Below are 14,216 nucleotides of genomic sequence, written 5' to 3'. Positions count from 1 at the left end.
GTCTTTAAAAATACCTCAAGAGGAATACAATAGAAGCTAGTTATAACATAGTTTAGATTTGGATATACCGCAGGTCAAATCATACTCCCTTAAAATAGAACTCCTTGCCATGAAATCTCAGTAATACATTTAGCCTATACTGAAGATACTGGCCTTGGCTTCTAATATCAGCATTGTAAAATGCATCTACTACATGTCTTTCATAAAATCTGGCTTCTCCTGGTCACATAGTCTTTGAAGGGGAGCACAAAAGCTCATAGAAGGTAAGCATTCACAAAGAGAGGACAGCTTCTACTCTTTCTACCATGGTTACCTCTCATTATACTGGATCTTAGAACTGGATTAATCAGCTAGAGAGATGGAACATTACGCCCTGAAGTATTTCTGAACCTCAGATATATATATATATTTTTTTGCTATATATTTTTTGTTTTTGCTATATAACAGAAATCATCTGAGGTACTATCATCATGTACCCCTTCCAAGCCGGGTTAGTTCCTGAAGATCCCAGAAGGCTTTGTTATAAGGATATTTGTTTTCAGGCTATCCTATGACATGTGGCCATCTTGTCCATCAGAGAGATGACACTGCGTGTGTGTATTTGTGTGCGTGTGCACCTGTGTGTCTATTCACAGCACAGTGACTTTGAGTAACTAATTTAACTTCTTTGAGTCTCAGCTGCCTCATTTTTGAAATGGTAGAAGATTAGCCAAATGACCCTTGAGGCCCCTTTCAACACTGAGATCTATGATTCTTGATACTGTTTATTGAGCTGTTGACACTGATTATGAATGGTTCATGGATGTAGTCCATAAACTCTCTTAACTCCATATTGTTTATGGAGTTAAGAAACATTAACTGTAAATAGTTTTGTTTTCATTATAAGGACAAACATACTTTGATATATAGACCATGCTGTTTGAGAATCTACCTCTATTTGTAGAGATATATATGCACACACACACATATACATGTGTATATATAACAATGTCTCGTTATGTTTTTAAGTGTTGCCTAATGGATGGTGATATGCATCTACTAATAAAACGGATAATTAGAGGAGGAAGTTGTAAAAGACTCACATAATTATTATTGCTAGGAAAACTTTCCTTGATTACACAAGTATCATATGCTTTTAAAACATTATTAGTTTTCCCCTTTATTGAAAGTGCCAATAATCAAAAGATTTTCATCTGATTCTACATACCTATCATATGCAATGCATCACTTTCCTGCAATTTCCAGGTATTGATTAGGCCATTTGAAATGATTAGTGCGTACGCTGTATTTTTCCTACAGATATTACAGTAACAGCAGGGTTGTACCTGCCATTTGATAAAGAAGCTTTGTTCAAAATCTAATGTACATGCTGCGGGCACAACGATATAGTCATTCATCATGCCACTGAAGAGAAAAATCCACTCATATATAAAGTAACTACCATTAAGTATCTCAGTAGAAAATAGATAATCAATGTACCCAGATTAGGAACCTAGGATTGCAGGTACTTTTCCCTCTTCAGTTCGGGGAACACACTTGAATTTCTTAGGCACAGTAGCTGAGTTCTCAGAAGAAAAGTTTCTATTAATTAGTAAACAATGTTAATATATTATAATGCTACAAATTCCCTGGACTTAAAGAAAAGCTCAAATATAGACAACTAGTCACCGAAACATCATGGGAAGTACTTTTTAGCGTACAGGGACAAAAGGCTTATGACTAATTCCTATGTAGGCTTAATTATTTTTAACTTGCATTCAAAGTATGACAACCTCTGATCTAATTTATTTTAAAGTAATTCTTTTTCTACTCAGTAAAAAAATAAAGGGTAAACCTTAAGGTGACTCTGATTTGATTGATTTAATAAAACAAACCCCTGCTTGAAACATAGTGGCTACACCATTAACACTACAGTGAGGTCAAAACCTTAACTGTAGATTTACTGAATCAGTAAATGAAGTTCATTGGTGACACTAGAAATATAACCCAAGAGCATCCTTAATAGAATTTCAATTCAAATTAAGTGTGTAAGATGGAATCCACATAAATATTTTTGAGAGGTAGATATGAAATGGAAAAAAAATCATACTATTATCATGATTTCCTAGCAACACATCCTACTCAGAGATGGTTTGACACCCCCTAAGTTTTTTTTGTCTCAAGTGAAAATAGAAATTGAACCCCAAAATATTCTCAGATTCAAAAATCCCTTATTTTTATAAAAGAGAGTTCATTTAATAGCCATAAGATTATATACACAGTGTGGTGATTCAAAGCGCATCAAATATCAAATGTTTTCAAAATACGTCTTTTACATTCTGTTCTGAGACAATAAAAACCATGCCTGTTCTGCCATCATTAGCAGGCTGCAATGCAAAAATCCAGCGAAACTTTTGACAATTTGACAAGTTTGAAAAAGGAGGTACATTTGCAGCTTCCTCTCTGTAAATCTGAACTAACTCTGCTGACTGTTCCAGGACATTAAAGCTTTAAAATTGTTTTTCAAACCAGGGACATATATTAAAATAAGGTGGCAACTGTGAAGCATGAAAATGTAATTAAGTAAGCATGAGTGTGAAGATGCATGCTTACTTACATGGTTAAAGTACAGTTAATAATAAGGAATGCATTGGGACAGACCAATAGGGGCATCAAAAGAAAACAGGAAAATTCTGTGCTTCACTATTAAATGCATTCCTCTCATTTACCCAAATTCTTATTCTGAATTCCAGTTCATTTTCTATTTCTATTTGGCATTTTTCTCAATTCACATTTATCTACATGAAATGAAAACAGACCCAGAAAAGGGTGTATCTAGAAGGTGTATTTGGCCCTGTAGGTGAGATCCTGCAGGGCAAGTGGCCACCTGGGTGCCCACCTCCACAGTCTGACCTGCCGCCTGCTTCTCTAGTGGAGATGACTGAGAGAGCTCGAAGGAAGCCAGAAATCAATTGTGCACAGTCGGTGGCCAGGACATGGGCAAGGATCAGAATAAGTTGTCCCAGTCCTGTGCAAAATCAAATGATTAGAGATATTGAAGAGCACCCCATACATCTCCCCCAAATAAACTGAAGGATACTTTCCTTCCTGTAATTAAAACTTCCTGCGTTTATCTGTTGGTTTTAATTTTTTCTCCAAATACTTACATATCCATTTTCTTCATTTCATTATTATGGCCATAAGCCGGGGTCATTATTAGAATGTGGATTGCATATTGAGCTTTAATGATACAAGATACCTCCAGGACTGTTCCAGAGATTTGCTCTGCATGTATTCTTCTGAGTCATTGGAAAGAAGAAGAGGCATAGGAAGGACAGAGATTAGTCCTTCATTAAAGAGTAAGGACATACATTTTTACCTGGAAACTTAATAAGGTGGAGCTCATAGAAATTCTGAATGGGTACTTGCCTCTGCTATAAAGAACTTGACTTGTACTTGTACTTCCACATTCCCAATAACCTAGCAAACAGGTTTCTATTACTCTCGTAACATCCATAAGGTCTAAGCAGGGTTGGTAATAAGTTTCCTCATTTTATAACTGAAGGAACTAATTTGCTGTGAGACACAGGGAAAAAGTTACTTTATTGTGTATGCTTCAGAGTTGAGGTTGGCAATAGAATTCACAGCCCAGTGTCCTATCCTAAGGATCAGTGTGGATTAATTTTGTTTTTATCCTGCTTGTGACTTGCAGAGCTTCTTGAATATAAGAAGCCATGTCTTATATACACTACCAAATGTAAAATAGATAGCTAGTGGGAAGCAGCCACATAGCACAGGGAGGTCAGCTCGGTGCTTTGTGACCACCTAGAGGGGTGGGATAGGGAGGGTGGGAGGGAGACGCGAGAGGGAGGGGATATGGGGATATATGTATAGCTGATTCACTTTGTTATACCGCAGAAACTAACACAACAATGTAAAGCAATTATACTCCAATAAAGATGTTAAAAAAGAAAAGAACCCATGTCTTTCATAAATCATAGAAAATGTTCAGTCATCATCTCATCGAATCTTGATTTTCCCACTTTCTCTGTTACCTCCTTTCAGAAGTTCCATTAGACCGTCCCACTCTGGTCTCTATGTCTTTTATTCTTTTTCCGATTTTACATTTCTTTGTTTCTCTTTTGTTTTATAGGTGATTTCTTCAAATTTGTCTTCTGGCTCACTAAATATCTCTTCATCTGTGTTTATTATGATGGTTAACCCTTCCATTAGATTTTAAATTTCAGTGATTTCCTTTAATTTCTAAAATTTTAATTCAGTTTTTTTTCAAATATGCCTCATTAATTTTTGGCAATTTCTTGCTCCTTAATCCTGTTTTTGTTTACTTTCTTTTCTTTAAACATACTAAACATAGTTATTTTATATGCTATATTTGAAAATAGATCATGTTAAGGCTTTGTGGGTCTGGGTCTGTGGTTTCTTGTTTCTGTCAACTCTTGTATATGATGGCTTGCTTTTTTGTTTCTTTTATTTTTTAATTGTTGGTTCAAATATGTTTAAATTCTGAGTCTGGGGAAGATTTACATTTGTTTCTGTCAGAACCTGTCTGCACTACAGATCAGGGCAAACTTTATTTTTTTACTGTAGTATAGTTGACTTACAATATTATATTAGTTTCAGGTGTACAACATGGTAACTATTTGTACTAATTTAAAGTTTTTTTGTTTGTTTGGTTTTGGTTTTTTTTGCGGTACGCGGGCCTCTCACTGTTGTGGCCTCTTCAGTTGCGGAGCACAGGCTCCGGACGCGCAGGCTCAGCGGCCATGGCTCACGGGCCCAGCCGCTCCTCGGCATGTGGGATCTTCCCGGACCGGGGCACGAACCCGTGTCCCCTGCATCGTCAGGCGGACTCTCAATCACTGCGCCACCAGGGAAGCCCTAATTTAAAGTTTAAATTAAAAATCTCGGGTTACAGTTTTTCGGACCATACAGATGGTACAAATTCAGGCCCCAAACCCACATGAAACTTGGCTAGTCACCATGAAGTATCAGAGGAGGCTTGTTATTTAACATCCTCAGACCCAAGCCTGAGACAGATTATTTCCTTCTAGTCTGTTTCTGCAAGGCACATTTTCATCTAGATTGGTTTTAATATGGATCCCTGATCCTGTGCAGGCCCAAGGTTCAGCTAACAGTCTGTTTCCCACTCTGGACCCTCACCAGAACTCTAGGTCACCCAGATCAGCAGATGCCTCTGGTGTACTGGCATACCTCTGACTCTCCATATAATCTTAAGCTAATCAGCCACTATGGATCTCAGTTTATACACCTGCAAAATGTGTTTTTCAGCTAAATTTGCATTTCAATTTATTTTTAATAATTAACGTTTTTCACTTTAAGTGGAGAAAAAATATTTAAGTTCTAATTAAATCAAGAATTTTTTCTACTAAGGTATGTGTGAACACATTAGAGTCCAACAAACCTAGAAGAGTTTATTCCAGCTAGCAAAATGGTTCAGTTAGTATGCATTGGAAGAATGTTCTGAGAAGTATTGTTCAGAAGATATTTCTGAAGCCATAGCAGTCAAAGTTAACGGTAGAGTCAAGAGTAAACAATTTCAACAATCAAAGAGAGCTTCCCACAGTTCTCTGCTAGGTCCATTCATTTTTAAAATTGAATTCTGCATGTCAAGCAGTGAGAGGTAAAGCATTCTAAATACTACTGCCTGCTTTCATTTCCAACCATCTTTGTTTATTTCTCCTTTGACAGACTTTTGGCATAATCATGGAATATTGACACTGGATTAGATCTTAGAGATCACCTAGGTTTGCCCTTCCTGTTATAAAAGAAAACTGAGGCCCAGAAAGGTTGAATGATTTTGTGTAAGGTCAAGTAGCTAATTAGACATATAGTTAATATGAGAGACAAGTCTCGTGATTTCTGGTTTAGACCTTTTGTCCAATATACCATTCAGAGAGCCTTGTTCAAATTCAACAGATGTTACCTTTCCTTTGTCAGCACTGCCACTGAATCTCTGGAAAATTGGCAATGAGCATATATACAGGGCAGGATCCCAGCATCTGTCTCTTCCTTGACTATCAGAATGTTATGATTTAGGGGAGAAGTAGGTTGATGAAAGTGATCTGAGCCAGTGTTGGAAAAAAAAAAACAATGTTATGAAAATCATCAGAGGTTCAGCATAGAGAAATTCAGACAGAAATGAACTCAAATCCCAGCTCTGCTTCTAAGAGTTGCTGTGTGACCTTGAGTAAGTTAATTGGTTTCTTCGAGCCTCTCCTGTAAAATGGGAAAGTAATTCTTACTTTGTAGGGTAGTTGTAAGGGTTAAATGAGATAATATATCTGAAACACCTAGCATAGTGCTTCTCCCATAGTAGACATTAAATTATAATAATAAATGGTAGCCATTATTGTCATTATATTTCAATTCTCATTGTAAAGACACATTTCAAAGACAAATCTTTTGTAAGTAGAAGATAGATTAGTAGCTGTCTCAAAGAAATTCATTTTCAGACGTGGTAAAGCTGAATTAATTTAAAGGAGTATGAAAATTCTTTCTATTCCAAAGTCATTACATTTTTTTTGGTCCCTTCCCAAATGGTATTATTTCTTGTGTTTGTAGAATAGATGTTTCACTGAAAAGTTGGCTATAAAGTATTTATTCTATCTCTTCACTCCCTTTACTTTAAGTCCTGCTATTCATCATAAAATCACATTCAAGGAAAATTTATATTCCTGATCTGTCTGCTAAATTAGATTCAGTAACAGGAAATACCTCCCTCAGAGGAGGCCAAAAAAAGAGTAGGTTTAACAAGATACAACTTTGACCTTACTCTCACACAAAAGAAATCTAGAGGTAGGCAGACCAAGGCTTATATGATGACTCCAGAAAGAAAGTTTCTGCTGGCTCACACCTCTAGTATCCCTAAGATGGGACCCTTATCCTCATAGTACACAATGGCAGCCAGTGCTCCAGCCACCACATCTTCATTTCAGGCAAGGTGAAAGAATGGAGGAGAAAAGGGCCTGTCTCCTCTCTTTTAAGGAGACTTCATTGATGCTGCTGCTGGAAACATTTATTTATATCTCATTGACCAATAATTAAATCGTGTGACCACACCTAGATGCAAAGGAAGCCAAGAAATGTAATCTTTATTTAAGGAAGCCATGTGCACAGCTAAATAACATCAAATTTCATTGTAGTTTTCTAGCTTCCAACCAACACACCAGGGCAACAAGATCACTTCCATGACTCACCATGTCCTCAACATAAAGCCAAACCCATAGCTCAATGGAAATAAAACTTTCTTTGTATTGGGACAGTGAGACACTTCACCTACGGATCCTCTTCAAGATTTAGTATGGAAAATGAATTAAGGTATCTCCTTATTAGTTATTGTATTGATAACATGTTGAAATGATAATATTTTTGACAATGACAATATATTATTAATTTCACCTGTATTTAAAAATATTTTAATGTGGCTACTAGAAAATTTAAAGTTACATCTGTGGCTTGCATTTGAGTTTCACATTATATTTCTATTGGACAGCATTGCTCTAGCATATGGCAGTATTAAGTTTAGCCTGGAAAATATAACTAAATGTATCTTCTAAATTAAACTGAACATAATATAACTAAATGTATCTTCCAAATTAAACTGAACATATTCAGATAGCAAGGTAACTTGAATAAGTACCTTATAATATAGGATTGTCAACAAAGTCAGCTATATGTGGAAAAGGGTTTACCAAAAATGATGATTTGGGTTTTAGTATAATTGATCAACAATCCTTTTTGGCACTAAGACACCAAGGGTAACCATTATTAAATCCAGTTCTAGTTTATAACAATAAGCCCATAAGAAAGAAGTATAGAAGAATGCTTATACTTATATTTCCTAAGAGAGAAGCATCAAGTCATTATACTCAGAGTTCTGCAAAATCTGATAAAGAATACAAATGTGGGACAACAGTAGAATAATTAAATGCCTAATGATAACCTACTTCTTGTATAGAACATAGGCCTGTGAAGCCCAGACTTTTAATCTCTCAAGAAGGAAACCAGTATATGTTTTAAATAATATGTCTAATGAAGTAATAGGTTTCTAACTTGGATGGACGAAAGAGTTTTTATGTCATAAAATGAGTTAGAACACTCTTGAGTCCAGCCAGAAAGCCTATAGAGATAATAAACAAACTGGCACGGATTAGAGCTTGTCATTCAGAGTGGCTCTTGGGTGGTTCTTCAACCATGAAATCTTCCTCAGCTGCTTTATTTAGCTTGATTGTTTAAAAAATCATGTGTGCTATATAAGGGGGAATTACTAAAACATAGACAGAGGTGGCTCCGGATCACCAAGTTGTCAGTTGTCATCTGAGATGCCATGACCTTGCTCTCTAAGTACATACCTGTGTAACTACCACAGACCCTGGCCTCTTTATGGAACAACCAAATTCAGATCTTTCCACAAGGTCATATGAAATCTGAGTTTTTACTTAGCAATAAGCTTTTCATAAACACAGCTTGACTTTGATAAAAATCCGATGGCCTCTTTTTATTTAGGAAGGTCACCACGTTTGTTTTTCTCTATCCAGCATTCTTGGCAAACCAGATACTAGGACAGTAGAGACAGAGAGTGTATCCATTTTAATTATCATCAACCCATTCATAATGAGAGATGTCCCTCGCTTAAGGACCATGAGGGAAGGATTGAAACGGTCCTTGGGAATCAATGGAGTGTGATAGCTCCCAGTCCATCTCAATCCTCTCAGCCTCCTGGCATTGTTAGTCCAAACATAAATGCAAGAAAGCTCTAGAACAGCTATACCAAGGGTTAAAATAGTGACAAAATTATTAATTTCTGCCTGTTTCGTAATATCCATCTAAGCAAGGTAGTGAGAAAGAGAAGCTAATCCTAGTCAATAATCCTATATAGCAAATAAAATCTATAATGTTGGCCTCCAGGCTAGATACAGACAAAGTTTCTTGTACATTTATCCCACATCCTACTCTTCAGTACCAGCAGGTTTGGTGCATGAAAACATTTTTTATGTGTGAGGAAATTTCCTTTTGGGCTAATACATCTCCCTCTAAAAATGTATCTCTCTCTAAAAGATTGGTTCCTGGGGAAGCAACCCACATAGTCCCTGAAGACTTCTGGTAGAAAGCAATAGGATCCACCACCATCCTAGAATTCCACTCTTAAGATATGACTAATTCTACCAAAAGGAGCAGAGAATGGATAAAAGTTTAAAGATGATTTTAAAAGGGCTGTATATCTAAGCAAACTGTGTGCACCTTGACAGGAGATATACAAGGGTAAAGGCAAATCATTTCCAGATTGTCAGCGAACTGAATCAGGACCAAAAGGAAGACAGTCCAGTATATAAGTCAAGACATTCAATAGCGGTTCACCTTACCTCTGCCAAGTTTTGTAGTTGTTATTGTTTCTTAGCTAAGTGGAGAGGGAAAGAGGCAAAACTGTCATATATGGGAAGATACCTATGTTAAACACAAGGTCTCATGAACATGTTTAAACCAATCAGAAAAGACAGTGTAACAACAGGGTCTCTACCTGTGGAATTCCAGCCTGGGATGTACCAGAAAAATCCTGGTCATCAAAGAACACTTTGGTGACTCTGAGGACTCTATTTTATATAGATAGATACAACCAATATAATTATTATATAGTACATTGTCTGTTGAAGCTTCTACCAACACTGGACAAATTCAACCTAATCTGGCAGACAAAAACCTCTGTCTGCAAAGTTGGAAGACCCCCTATTTCTGCAAATGTATTAGACATACCTTTTCTGGCCCAGGTAATCTGTACCATGGTGGGGCTCACTAATGACTATAATGATGATTATGATAATAATAATAGTGACAAAGATACTACATTTATTGAGCTCTTACTATATACGTGCTTTACAAATATTATCCATTTAATCTTCATGACAAGTCAGTATTTCCAAAGTATTTTCTATACAACTGTTTACTGCAAGATGTTATAGACAAACAAAAACCATTCTATGGTGAAAAAGTAAAAGGAGAAATCTACATGTTAGTTCCCACTTGAAAATTCACAAAGCACATTCTCATGTTATAGATTCTAAAAATTCCCTGCGTAAGGAAAGCTGTCTACCAGAGCTTCCCACAAAATTTTGATCAGTAAACCCCGGTTTCACCTAACATTTCTTTATATCCTGCAGAGATAGAAGTGCTCTTTGGAACCACTTTGGGAAAAGGTGCTATAGAATGCTATCATCATTTTATAGATAAGGAAATGAAAACCTAGAGAAGTTCAGCAGTGTGCCTCAGATCACATAGCCATTTGGAGGCAGAACCTTTGAAGCTAGGTCTATTTATTGCCAAAGCCCATACTCATCATTAACTGTAATGACTCAGATAATTGTTATCACGTATTAACTATTATGTTCAATATGCTATATGTATATTGCCTTTCATCCTTGTAACAATCCTGCAGTGAGAGTACTGTTATTCCCATTTTATAAATGAAGAAAATGAGGCTTGATTAGATCCAATGACTTACCCAGACCTTGCCAGAAAAGCTTATCCAGGGCTGTCAACAGGACTGTAGAGCTGGCTGGTTCTGGTTATGTAGTCTGAAGCAAATTACCTTACCTCTTGAATTTTCAATGTCAGTATCTGTAAAATGGGTGTAATATCTCTGGCACATAATGGTTAGTAAATAGTTTCTAAAACAAGTGTAATCAAGCCAGTATACTTTGAAATAAACACATAGCAAGGTACTTCCCTGGTGGTCCAGTGGGTAAGACTCTGTGCTCCCAATGCAGGGAGCCCAGGTTCAATCCCTGATCATGGAACTAGATCCCACATGCATGCCACAACTGAGTTGGCATGCTGCAACTAAGGAGTCTGCATGCTGCAACTAAAGAGCCCGCGTGCCACAACCAAGACCTGGAGCGGCCAAAATAAATAAATATTTTTTTAAAAAACACATAGTGAGGTTTAACATCATTGGAAGTATGGTTCGTGAATTTGTTCATTACCTCTAAGGTAGATAGATGTGAACTTGATATCAATCAAGTTTTTAGGCATCATTAGAGAAGGCAGTTGAGGGCCAGAGAGTAGCAGGCAATCAAATAAACCCCAGGCCCAGGGAGGGAAGATATAAATTCTGTAAAGGTCATACTTTCAGATTCAGTCAAAAAGGTTCAGCACAGGGTAATACAAAGAACACAATTCAGTGTCAGACAGACTGAGTTTGATGCCAGCCTCACCCCTAATTAGCCACATGACCTTAAGCAACTCATTTAACCTCTCTGAGCAACAACACCTCATCTCAAACATGGAATTAACACGACTTTGCAAGGTTGCCATGAAGATTAAACGCGGTAATGTATGTAAAGATTCTAGCACTGAACCTGGCACTCATGACATGGTAGGTTTGGCCCCTAGGACTTTGCCTTCTACCTTCTAGAGCTGCATACTTTAACCAACAAAAGGGAAATGTATCGACGAAGGGGCATCTACCTGGTCCCAGAAATGTGCCTGGCGCCCTCAAGGTGGTCTGAAGTGGAAACGATGTTAATTACAGTCTTTTAACTATCAATCTCAAAGTATCCTCAATCGCTGTGAAAGTGACATGTGTCATTAAGAATAAGGAGCCCAGAGAGAATAAAGTAATCCAAAAAAATTTTTAAAGCAACAGGGAAGGAACATTTCCCAACTTTGGCAGCTGATTTACATCTATTAAACTGATATAACCAGGTGCAAAATCCTGGGGCAAAATTTAAATATCGCTGTTTTTTCCCTGCAAATTTTCAAGCAAGGTATAAATTCTGTGCGTGTTTATGCAAATATCTTATAGATGTGTTCCAGATACACTTGGTGGGGGGGCATTTCCCCCATTCTATGCTGAGGCTAGAGCACACTCTACTGACTGCCTAAATAAAAGTGCACATCGCATTTAATCTCCAAGCACATATTTAAACCAGAAAGTCACACACAGTCCAACATGCTCACAGCCACACAAATGCACAAACATGCATACACTGAAACACTCATGCACACACTCTTAACACACTTGTACTCATGCACACACTCTTTTCTTTATTTCAGATTTTAAAAAGGCATTTATATTTTTTAACATCTTTATTGGAGTATAATTGCTTTACAATGGTGTGTTAGTTTCTGCTTTATAACAAAGTGAATCAACTATACATATACATACATCCCCATATCTCCTCCCCCTTGCGTCTCCCTCCCACCCTCCCTATCCCACCCCTTTGGATGGTCAGAAAGCACCGAGCTGATCTCCTGTGCTACGCGAGTGCTTCCCACTGGCTATCTATTTTACATTTGGTAGTGTATATATGTACGTGCCACTCTCTCACTTCGTCCCAGTTTACCCTTCCCCCTCTGCGTGTCCTCAACTCCATTCTCTACATCTGCGTTTTTATTCCTGTCCTGCCCCTAGGTTCTTCAGAATCATTTCTTTTTTTTTTTTTTAGATTCCATATATATGTGTTAACATACAGTATTTTTCTCTTTCTAACTTACTTCACTCTGAATGACAGACTCTAGGTCCATCCGCCTCACTGCAAATAACTCAATTTCGTGTCTTTTTATGGGTGAGTAATGTTCCATTGTATATATGTGCCACATCTTCTTTACCCATTCATCTATCGATGGACACTTAGGTTTCTTCCATGTCCTGGCTATTGTAAACAGTGCTGCAGTGAACATTGTGGTACATTGCAAACATGTAGTTGGGTGCAGGTGCACAGACTTTTTTTTTTATACTATCATGCCATCTGCAAACAGTGACAGTTTTACTTCTTCTTTTCTGATTTGGATTCCTTATATTTCTTTTTCTTCTCTGATTGCCGTGGCTAAAACTTCCAAAACTATGTTAAATAATAGTGGTTAGAATGGACATCCTTGTCTTGTTCCTGATCTTAAAGGAAATGGTTTCAGTTTTTAACCATTGAGAACGATGTTGGCTGTGGGTTTGTCATATATGTCCATTATTATGTTGAAGTAAGTTCCCTCTATTCCTACTTTCTGGAGGGTTTTTATCATAAATTGGTGTAGACTTTTGTCAAAAGCTTTTTCTGCATGTGTTGAGATGATCATATGGTTTTTTTCCTTCAATTTGTTAATTTGGTTTATCACATTGATTGATTTGCATATATTGAAGAATCCTTGCATTCCTGGGGTAAACCCCACTTGATCATGGTGTATGATCCTTTTAATGTGCTGTTGGATTCTGTTTGCTAGTATTTTGTTGAGGATTTTTGCATCTATGTTCATCAGTGATATTGGCCTGTAGTTTTCTTTCTTTGTGACATCCTTGTCTGGTTTTGGTATCAAGGTGATGGTGGCCTCGTAGAATGAGTTTGGGAGTGTTCCTCCCTCTGCTATATTTTGGAAGAGTTTGAGATTGATAGGTGTTACTCTTCTCTAAATGTTTGATAGAATTCGCTTGTGAAGCCATCTGGTCCTGGGCTTTTGTTTGTTGGAAGAGTTTTAATCACAGTCTCAATCTCAGTGCTTGTGATTGGTCTATTTATTTTTTCTGTTTCTTCCTGGTTCAGTCTTGGAAGGTTGTGTATTGCTAAGAATTTGTCCATTTCTTCCAGGTTGTCCATTGTATTGGCATATAGTTGCTTTAGTAATCTCTCATGACCGTTTGTATTTTTGCAGTGTCAGTTGTTACTTCTCCGTTTTCATTTCTAATTCTATTGATTTGAGTCTTTTCCATTTCTTTCTTGATGAGTCTGGCTAATGTTTTATCAATTTTGTTTATCTTCTCAAAGAACCAGCTTTTAGTTTTATTTATCTTTGCTATCATTTCCTTCATTTGTTTTTCATTTATTTCTGATCTGATCTTTATGATTTCTTTCCTTCTGCTAACTTGGGGTTTTTTTGTTCTTTCTCTAATTGCTTTAGGTGTAAAGTTAGGTTGTTCATTTGAGATGTTTGTTGTTTCTTGAGGTAGGATTGTATTGCTATAAACTTCCCTCTTAGAACTGCTTTTGCTACATTCCATAGGTTTTGGGTCATCGTGTTTTCAATGTCATTTGTTTCTAGGTAGTTTTTGATTTCCTCTTTGATTTCTTCAGTGATTTCAGGTTATTAAGTAGTGTATTGTTTAGCCTCCACGTGTCTGTATTTTTTACAGATTTCGTCCTGTAATGGATATCTAGTCTCAAAGCGTTGTGGTTGGAAAAGATACTTGATATGATTTCAATTTTCCTGAATTT

The 14,216-nt window shown here is 36.9% G+C and overlaps 1 protein-coding gene across 4 annotated transcripts in view; it reads left to right on the top strand.

Annotated features, from left to right (window-relative positions):
• TENM1 (teneurin transmembrane protein 1) overlaps positions 1-14,216 on the top strand; it is a 619,648-nt gene that overhangs the window by 365,285 nt on the left and 240,147 nt on the right. The window contains exon 1 of one of the 4 annotated variants that reach the window (XM_079909819.1): positions 7,155-7,338. The exons of the other annotated variants lie outside the window; for them this stretch is intronic. The gene's annotated coding sequence lies outside the window, so the exon portion shown is untranslated. Of the gene's footprint in view, positions 1-7,154; positions 7,339-14,216 lie in introns of those variants that run through there. 4 annotated transcript variants of the gene reach the window in all.

This window comes from Stenella coeruleoalba (genome assembly GCF_951394435.1).
Source record: "Stenella coeruleoalba genome assembly, chromosome: X".
In the NCBI taxonomy this organism is placed as follows: Eukaryota; Metazoa; Chordata; class Mammalia; order Artiodactyla; family Delphinidae; genus Stenella; species Stenella coeruleoalba.
Note: the sequence above shows the minus strand (reverse complement) of the source record. Positions and strands in the feature narration are given on the sequence as shown.